This window comes from Lampetra planeri, chromosome 24 (assembly GCF_965212315.1).
Source record: "Lampetra planeri chromosome 24, kcLamPlan1.2.h2, whole genome shotgun sequence".
NCBI lineage: Eukaryota > Metazoa > Chordata > Hyperoartia > Petromyzontiformes > Petromyzontidae > Lampetra > Lampetra planeri.
In genome coordinates, this window is record NC_136130.1 from 11,641,981 (window position 1) to 11,651,818 (window position 9,838).

The 9,838-nt window shown below is 49.3% G+C and overlaps 1 long non-coding RNA gene across 1 annotated transcript; it reads right to left on the reverse strand.

Moving 5' to 3' along the window:
* Positions 1–2,126: 2,126 nt before the first annotated feature.
* LOC144726798 (uncharacterized) lies at positions 2,127–7,407 on the reverse strand. The gene is made up of 2 exons (XR_013587337.1): positions 4,875–7,407; positions 2,127–4,647 (listed from the first exon to the last, which is right to left on the reverse strand). It is a non-coding gene; the product is annotated as an uncharacterized LOC144726798 (long non-coding RNA).
* Positions 7,408–9,838: the final 2,431 nt, after the last annotated feature.

Consider the following 9,838-nt stretch of genomic DNA (forward strand, 5'->3'; position numbering starts at 1 on the left):
ACCGTACGTAGCCAACCGCGCTAATCGGAGCATGCGGGGGAACCGACATAGTAACACCCAGCTGGAATGCTGAGAAGCCAATTGCAGGAGAGTTGTTTTTTATTTCTTTAAATTAGGCAAACTAACATTCAAATACCTGCAAGAAAGTCAACAGGCCGTAATATCAAGATTATTATTTCCCTCTCAGCAAAAAGCATTCGTGTATCGTTATTTTAAATCAACCTGTACAATGTAATCAACCTCAATGTCGATGTCGCCGCGATTAAATGTAAACATTAAATGTAATCGCGGCTGGGTGAGCGCGCGGACCAATGGGGAGGCTGGGAACGAGATCCGAGTTAAAGTCGGAGGTTTCGCGGCCCCTCATCCGCGCACAAACATCGCGATTTTCCTGGAAGAACGATAAACCCAAAATATACAAAATATCGCTCGCTAGACACGGCGCTGCCCCTACATGGCCAGATGCGGGGTATTGGCCCCACACTCTGCGCTGGGATTGGTACTGTGGCTGAAAACGCTTCCAAAGCAGTGCCCCAATGACAAGGATGCATCTGTACGCGTACGACTGATCATCTTTCATCGATGATTGACGTTGATGAGTATTTTTTCAGAACCGGATTAAAGGGTACAGGACTGCATGCACGTTTATGGTCGATCGTAGAGAACCCTTCCTCGTCCTGGCTTGCTCGTCTGGTTTGTTGGAGCTGCCTTGGGGATGCCTTCATCCAGCAGTGGCTCGAGCACGACTGATAATGATGATGATGATACAGTAATAATGAAACGTTTCTAACAATGATGCAACTTTAGATGTTCGGGTGTCAACAACCATCCTTGGCGTCTAAATATCACAAACCTGTCAACCCCTTATCAGTGCCGACCTTATTACAGACCGATTCAGACATTATTGCTCAACCCGTGCCCCTGATAAACCTCAACGTTCATCCTACAAAGTCCCATCATCACAAGGGAGAAATACAAACAAATAAGACTAAAAAATGTTTGCCCGTTTTGAAACGGCTGTACGCCGTATGGACCTGAAAACTAAATTTCCCTGTACAAGAATACGGGGTAAACCGTATGGGTTGACAGCTGTGATATTATTCAGATGGTTTGTCATGGAATTGTCAAAGTCTGCTAAGTGTGTAAGCGCGTGACCAAAAGGATTGTGAGACGAGCAGCTGGACAATGGATACGAGGTACGATCGCACCGCGTGCCTCTGTTGAACTGTGGGATTGTACACACACGCATACCCGTGCTGTATTGGTCATTACGGCATTGGAAATTATTGGCACGGAAATTTTTTGGGGGAATTTCCAAAGATGAAGTTTACTAAGAACCAGGCGCAAGAGCCTTTTGAGATGAGTGTCTGCCAGGCGATCTGGAGTAGAATGTAAAGAGATGACACAACGGCTGGTGTACACAGCAGTGCACAATCGAGTAGAAAAGTGGCCGACAGTCGAGTCCAAAGTAATAGAGCGAAGTTCAGATATCATCAGTAATTACACAGAACAGTGCCACGTGTGAAACGTACGCTATCTATATACATAGCCAAACGGTGTCAGGATTCGCCACCATTTCAATAACAACGAATTGTCACAATTCAGAGCCACTTATATTTAAGAAAAATTTTTACATTATGGCAAATGTAGCGGCCTACAGTGGCTGGAGGTTTCACGTGAACCTATTACATATAACATTTACATTAATCTTGTCATTCAATGCCTGTATGGTGAGCAAAATACGTCATATTGTACTGTAATCGATTAAATTCTTTATTGCACCTTTACAATCATTACTTGGCTTCCCATGAAGTGGTACTAATTTTATTGACCCAGAAATAATGATGGATTGTGTCCAACCCAAGTTCCAGACATTTACATTAACACAAAAAAATATACACAGCTGGGAGGATTTACACTGAATGTTATTGTTTACTCCTAATGCATTGTTTTCATTACATCATCTATACACTTTACACTATTGAAAACATGTGTAATTAAAGAGAAACCCTGATACTATGTTACTGATTCTATATTATACGAAGAAAATAAAGTGGTAATGAAGTTACAATGATTACAATAAAATACAAACTCACTGCAGGAGGGAAGGCACCGTGGAACACGACAGATGTAATGTTTGGTATAATTTCATCAAATCAATCTTACAAACGTGTACAATCACAATCTTGGAAATTCACAATTTACAATTTCGTAATTGTACATATTGCCAAGAATGTTGTAATATTATACCCGATGCTGAGTACATCACAGCAGCAGAACTATCGATATTTTATCACGCGGCAATGAAAACTCGCTTCCTTCACTCTTGTCTCGCGTATTTTCATGTTATAGTAATACTAATAATGATAATATCTCCGTTGTCATTACAGTTTCGTGACTTTAATTTAAATTTTGTCAAACAAAATGTTTGTACAAATCTTTTACAAAAGGTATGATTCCGAAGCGAAATACCGTGTGGTATCATGGGAAACTCCTACATATATACTATATGTATAGTAGCGAATCCTGACACCGTTTGGCTATATGTATATATGTACAAAAAACATCCCCCGTGTAACCTCAACAGACTGTTGGGGCAAGTTAGCGAGCATCTGTGAAGGCCAGCACGGCACACGAGGGGGTGGGTGGCCAGCACCACGCCCGGCCGCCTTTGTCTCCCCAGTGGCGATGTTTACTACACACCGCTACACCAGCTACTCATTTGAGGCTGAGCCGACCTAGGGGAGGCCCAAGACCGGCTCAGATAATCGTCACCGGTGTTGGCCGTGAGCGGGAATCGAACTCGGGTCACCGCGTTCGTAGCGCAGCGTGGCGCTAACCGCTACACCACCGCTCCCCAGCAGGCACACACACACACCGAGCACATGAAAGCTGCAGGAATGCTCAATAGAGCTCGACAATAACAACTCTTAAACTCTCTCAGCTCACTGCACCCAGGAACGTCGTTTCGTGTTGGCGAGACCCCAGCCCACGGAGCCCGCATCTCAGCACCCCCCCCGCCCCCCTCCACGGGGGTAGCCCTGCAGACGCCTGTAAAACCGGCGTTGGTTTTGAAACGAAACTTTTGTTTATTAACGGGGGGCCGTGAAAGGAACGTTGCAGAATGTAGCATGGGCCCCAGGGGGCACCGAACCAGACAGAAGTTGCAGCGCGCGCGGTCAAACAAGCCGCGAGGTGGACGGGGCCCGGAACCCCTCGGCACGAAGCCACGGGGTCGACACGGGAGACGCGACCACCGTCTGTGAGACGTGGAGGAAGCCGACTCCACTGCTCGATGAGGACCACGTCTCGTGGCGACCAAGCGCGCTGTCTCTTCGCTCATATTGAGGACGAGAATGCCATTGGTGCGTTCGCTTGCTCGAGCTTTCTACAGCGCGGTGCCGATGTCTTGTGACCCCCACTTTTATTACTCGACGGCTTAAAAATAGATTTTTTAAAGGTTGTCTTCAAACAGAAATTAATATTCAAAAGGTAAACTAAAAAAATTCGGGGTCAATTAATTGGGGGGGGGGGTCACAAGACACCTGGACCACCCTGCGAATTTTTGTTTTGGTCAACCTCGCTGTGTCACTTTCAACGCTACGAAACGCGAATCGCTCCAACGCTGCGCGCCTCGACAGCAGCTGGCGAGTCCGCAGGACACGCGCCGCTACCAACAACAACAACACTCGGGGCAGGGGGGGGACCTGCAGTCAATTACACGGTCTGCTGGCGATGATGGAACGATCTGCAAAGCATCACAACAACAGCGGCAAGCAGCAGCAGCAGCAGCAAGCAGCACCCACGTCGGCGTGTCTTCGAGTCGAGAACTCCGGCCACGTTGTGGCAGGGCGACACGCGTTACGCGGCACGCGTCACAGGCGTGTTGTTGCCTGCAATGCGCAGCTGGACGAGGTGATGACCCAGCGGTGTGGCTCACGTGGGCGACTTGACCATGCTTCTGGGCGAACATGAAACCGATCAGACTTGACCTCAAACAAGCTATTTTGTAGCCGTCAACGTGAGTTTTAGAGAGGGTCACGTTGCGATGGAGGAGTAACGCTCGCGAGCTGTCGATGTAGAACCCCGTCGACGGGTTAACGACTCTGCACGTGTCGACTTCCTGCCTCTGCCGCACGGGAGTCGAGGGTGCACACACGGACACGACCCCCATCTCACGCAGCGTTTGTAACGAGAGAAAAACTACCGTCAACATTACGAAGACATCGCTATTTTGAGTGAGGGTGACTTCACCGTTTTATCCCTTGAATGTACGATTTAAAGAAATACAAACATCTGAATTGTGTCATTTACTAGGTGTATCATCATCACTCTCTAGTGGTGTGTGCACCTTCACAATCCCCCTGCACCTATGATTTTACCGTAGTCATCACAGAGGGCTGATTAACACGAGCGAAACGGACAACCCCGCACTCTAAATTCATACCCCAGTTGTGACAATTATTGAGGGCCACAAAGCAAAACAGAAGCCCGCACTCGACATTGAGAGCAAAGGGCATCTTGGATGGCGAGAAGAAAGTTGTTGTACAAGTCACAGCGTCTGTGTGACAGCCATGCCCGGGCTGCATGCCGCCTGCTGACTCACCGTTGCTTGCGTTGAGCCACAGTTACTCCTGCAACAGGCACCTGCAACAGGCACCTGCGATGAGCATTGCAGATATTCGCGGTCAGTTGTGTAAATGCACAATACGCATAGGAAGGCGTTGTGTTAAAAAAATTTTTGACAATTACTTAAACAATAAAAGTCGTAGTTTTTGTTAAAGGAATGTACGCAGATTTTTCAATTGCAGTACGGGCATTTTCAGGTGATTTGAGGTAATGTGATCAACACCGACCACCTTGATATTACCCACATTTGTAGCGACAATAATTTGCTTGAATCTCTTCGAGACGGGGGCGAAAAGGCGAGTGGCCGACTCGCCATGGCAGGGAAGCAGCCCTCGCGAGGCGCTGTGAACGGACGAACAAAAAACAGCCACGCGGGCTGACAGCGACACGACCCAGACATGCCCTCGTTTCGAAAAATAAACACAGCTTTCATCAACTGCACTCCATCACACCGTGACGGGCTTCTGCAGCAGAATAACATAAAACAATATATATGTTTTTATATATTTTATCAAAATGAAGCCAATACAAAGCGCCAAAGTGCGTCCTGTATAAATCCGGCGAAGCATCGGCTTACGAATGATAACCCGAATTTGTCCATCCCAAAACTAACCTTAAACATCCTTGCAAGCTAACAACTGTAATATATTTCATACCGTATACAGAACTTTAATTTGTGTACGTAGTACATGGACCTTATTGACAGTTAAATATTCATGTTGCTATTAGAGATGCGAGAAGATGTGGAAGACAGTAAATAACAGCATGTTACATATACAAGTGGAACAATTGGATGCAACTGGGAGAATCTAATGCAAAGCGATTGAGTAAAATCATGGACAGAGTTCAATGGAAGGAAGCCGATGATTGCCAGCGTGTTTGAGAACGCACGTGGCTCACAGAGAGAGAGAGATCAGAGCAAAGCATTGGGGCGAAGAGACAGCCCGCCCGGTGAGCCCCAACAGTAGCACAGAGTGGGGGGGGGGGTCTGTGTCACCTACAACTCTCTACAGCAGCAGCAACATCCCTGCCGCATCAACACAGCGGGCATCACCTACAACTCTCTACAGCAGCAGCAACATCCCTGCCGCATCAACACAGCGGGCATCACCTACAACTCTCTACAGCAGCAGCAACATCCCTGCCACATCGCGACGTTGGAGCCGGGTGGTGCGGGCGACCAGGACGTCCACTGCGGGGATGATGCCCCGAGTCGCCTCCTAACCGCCGGGCCGCCCGAGGCTGGAGGCAGCCTCCGCTTGGCCCCCAGGAGCGAGCGAGGCGCGCTCTGAGTCACGGGGAAATAACGGAGCGTGCAAACGTCGTTTTTTTGTTGGCGAACCATTTCAAGTGAAATGTCAGAATGCCCTCGTCACGTTAGAGATCGGGCTTGCGATAGGATGCTTCATACCCTTCGTCTAAGCAAACGAGAGATGCTTCAGTCGAGAGCAAATTACACGCCCAGCTTTTCGCTGAGTGGAACCACGGCTCGGCATTGGTGTGGTGTCCTCGAGTCTCAGCTCCATTGTCTCCAGCAATCTCACCTGCTCACACTGGCGACTCGTGAGTGTGGTAAGAAAATCCCTGCTCATGGACTGACCCACGAAGAAGGGCCATTGCCCGAAACGTCACCCGTTGTATATGTTGCCTGTTGAAGGCCACGCAGCGTGATTGACGAATGTGTTGAGTTTTATTGCTGCTACATTTCCGTTTCGGGGACTTTGGCGTCGTCTCTTTTTCGGACTTTTCCAAACTGTATGTGTGTATGTTGAACTTCGTTCGCACCGTACGTCGCAAACCGCGCCAGTCGGAGGTGCGGGGAAGCACAACAAGGATGCTGTGCGGTGTGCAGATCGTTGTACTTGAAGTGCGCGCAAACGATGCGAACATGGCAAACATGGGACACATGGGACACTCACGCTGGCGAATACATTCGAATGCAACTCGAACAGTGGCGGATGATCCTAGTAGCAAAAGTAGCTACTACACATGTAGCTACTACACAAGTATTTACACAAGAAGCTACACAAGTAGCTACGGGCCCCGCACGTTCAAGGGCCCCGCGCTAAATGCTTTCAAGCTATCAATTCCGGTTCAGTGATTCTGCACTTGCTCTATCACTATAGTACTATACCGCCTTCAATTTTTACGAACGACTGGGCGTTTAAGGTTAGCTATTTGTCGTATTATCTGGCTGTATAGCAAGTGAAATAATACAATTTCTTTACTATGCAAGTGAAATATATGTTTTTAATATTTAGGGCCCCGTTATAACAACACATGCTACAGGCCCCGCACTAGCTTAGTCCGGCACTGAACTCGAACAACACGGACTGCGTAGGTGTTCGCGGGTCGTGCTGTACATCTCTCCGGTGCGTCTTCGTGTCGTACCGCGCGTTGGTCGCTGCGACGTCCGACGTTTTAGCTCCACGTGCTGGCACCTTGTGCAGGAACCCGATTCACGGTCGGGGTTCTCGGCCATGATTTGGGGTTCTCAAAGGCAACTCGCGAGTGGAGCGGAGTTTGAGCTGTCGAATGTGTGTTTGGGTTGCGTTGTTGGATGATTCGGCGCGACGTCTGTCCGACGTTTCGCTCCACGTACCCGGAAACCTCTGCGAGGAACTGAGCTTCCGGCGCGTGGAGTGAAACATCGGACATCACGGTGGACCAACTGACGACGCAAACCTCGCACACGCACGCACAACACGGAGCTCGCTCAGCTCCACTGCCAAAGCTGCCTTTGAGAACCCAACATCAGTCGTGTGGTCGGATCAGCGACTTCCACGACGACACTGACTCACTCTTGTGACGTCCCCGCGGCGCGTGGCGGCGGCGGTGGCGGCACGTGGCGCGGTTTGTTCCAGCGGTGACTCACGGATCGCGTGCGCTCGCAGCGCCGCACCGAAGGGCCACGAGAAATCTCCCCACCCACCACCACGTGCCAGAGAGAGAGAGAGAGCCCCTCTGAGTAGCGAGCAGGTAGACGAAGGCTGACGACTTCGTTACGGCCGCACATTTCTTTTGGGAAGCGCTCGCCCTGAAAGGGGCATCGGGGACGATTGGCATCACCGGTGTTGAACGGTCACACTCAGGAGCGCCGCTGGGCTCTTGCACACCGGGCTCGGTGCGAGTGTGGCACGGCCATTGTTACCGGTAGCCGATAACGGCAGCAGGCAAATCTGATAACAGACGTGACCTTTTCCTGCCTGGCCGAGTTAAGAACGGCAATTGCTGAGTTGTTCTTGAATTTTGATGTCGCCATTATCACAAATTTCCGTTATCCCGATTTGCCATCATTCGCATCCAGGCACAAAGCCGATCGTTGTCCTCTTCGTAAAAAAAGAAACCACCGACAAGCAGCAGTCGATAGTGGCACGCAACACGTGCAGTGACGACTCCTCGGAGTTTCTGGGTGTAAATCGACGAAAACCACGGGAGCGGTCAACCTCAGCTACCCCAGTGCCACCGTCGTGGAGAGACCCAAACGCCAGCACTGCCGTTCCAAGGGTCCCTTGGACAGCTAATGGATCGTAGTCCCCTCGGATGAACGCACAACTACACCTGGCCCATCACCATCCACGTGTGGCCAATAAAATAGGCACAACTTTGGAACTCTGTACTGGTTATTCCATGTACCACTATATATCATGTGGGTCCTGCTATAGGAATGTGGAACTTCCACCGCTGATTAACACTAACGATGAGTGCTGTCCCAGACCTTGTGTGAGCAGAAACACTCTCTCACTCGTAGTAGTTTTCGACTATCCTGACTAAACCATGAAAATCTGAGCCTTGCGAGCAAATGAGATAATTACCCTCAGAGCTATCTGAATCGGTTTATACAGAATCAACCCTACCACACACGAACAATATTATTTATATGATCTTGGGTGCAAGCTTTGGATTCATATGCAGGCTGTCAGCCAATCGTAGCTCAGCGTCCCCGTGCAAGAGACTTTGGATTCGTGTCCCCACGCCACCCAGCCAACATCTGACCCCACCAAACGCTAAGCCGCGTGGAACCGCTGCACTTAAAACAAATGATTGAAAGAGTCTCCATCTTTTCAAAAGCCGTTTTGCCTCAAAGCAGCACTCCGTCACTGGAGACAATCGATAGCTCGCCGCGAAGTGCCCAGGAGTTGGAAAGTGGCCTTCCACAGCCCCACTCTCAACGTGCCCTTGACCCTCGGAAGGAAGTAACAGCAACAGTGGTGGTGGTTTCACGTGGGTTTATTTGTTTTAACACTCCCTGTTAGCCTATAAACCGACGAGTTACACACTCTTTTAAAGAAAAAATAGAGATTTGGCAAACGGTATTTACATAGGGATACACAATTTTTGCACAAGGGGATCAGAGGTTGGATCTAGAAACTTCCCCAGAGGGAGCGGTCCCGAAATGAAGCCCTTTAAATAGGGCCCTATACATTCATGAAAAATAAAGATTCAACATTTTCTCCGATAATTCTCAATAAAATAAAATCAATGTCAGGGTCTCGAAGGGCTTAGCGATCGCCCCATTTGCACCCCTCCCACCCCTTTGGATCCACCACTGAAGGAGGCGGGAGGGGGTCACGATTTTTCCGTGCGCGACTTCGCAATGTCGGATTTGGTCCGCCACCGACACACGGTGCACCAGTCGCTCAACCAGATTGTCACAAGTTTGCTGCCGGCCGCACGGTAGCGAGGGGCACAGAAGTAATCTGGTAAGAAGGCACGTGCACAAATGGCTACCTTACACAACTAATTGGCAATTGAGAAAAATCAACACCACTGAACGCATGGGTTCAGCCTCTGGGTCACCATCTTCAGACGAAGAAGCTAGGTTCGCGAGCGATGCTCTCACCAATGACTGCATGGACATCGGAGCGAGCTAAATGTGGCCCACGTACTTGAATTGTCCCTTTTTAGAAGTGAAGGATTTTTTTTCTGTCAGATCAAGAAATACACGGAGACAGTGAACCAACTGCGCCGAGTAGCCCCGCAAGAAATGTCTTCGTCTTGACGAGGAGAGACACCGATTCAAGTCACAGCAGCAGCAGCTGCTCAGTGGCGTATCCTTCCGGGGCGGGTGTTTGCCAAGCGAACAGGAGGTTCATAAGAGGTTTGTTTGTGTGAGATCGTGTAAATATAAATGTTGTGTCGTTAAACCCGCCACCACCCGACACAGCCAATTAGTAATGTTTGTCACGTAAACAGGTTCTTTCCACGA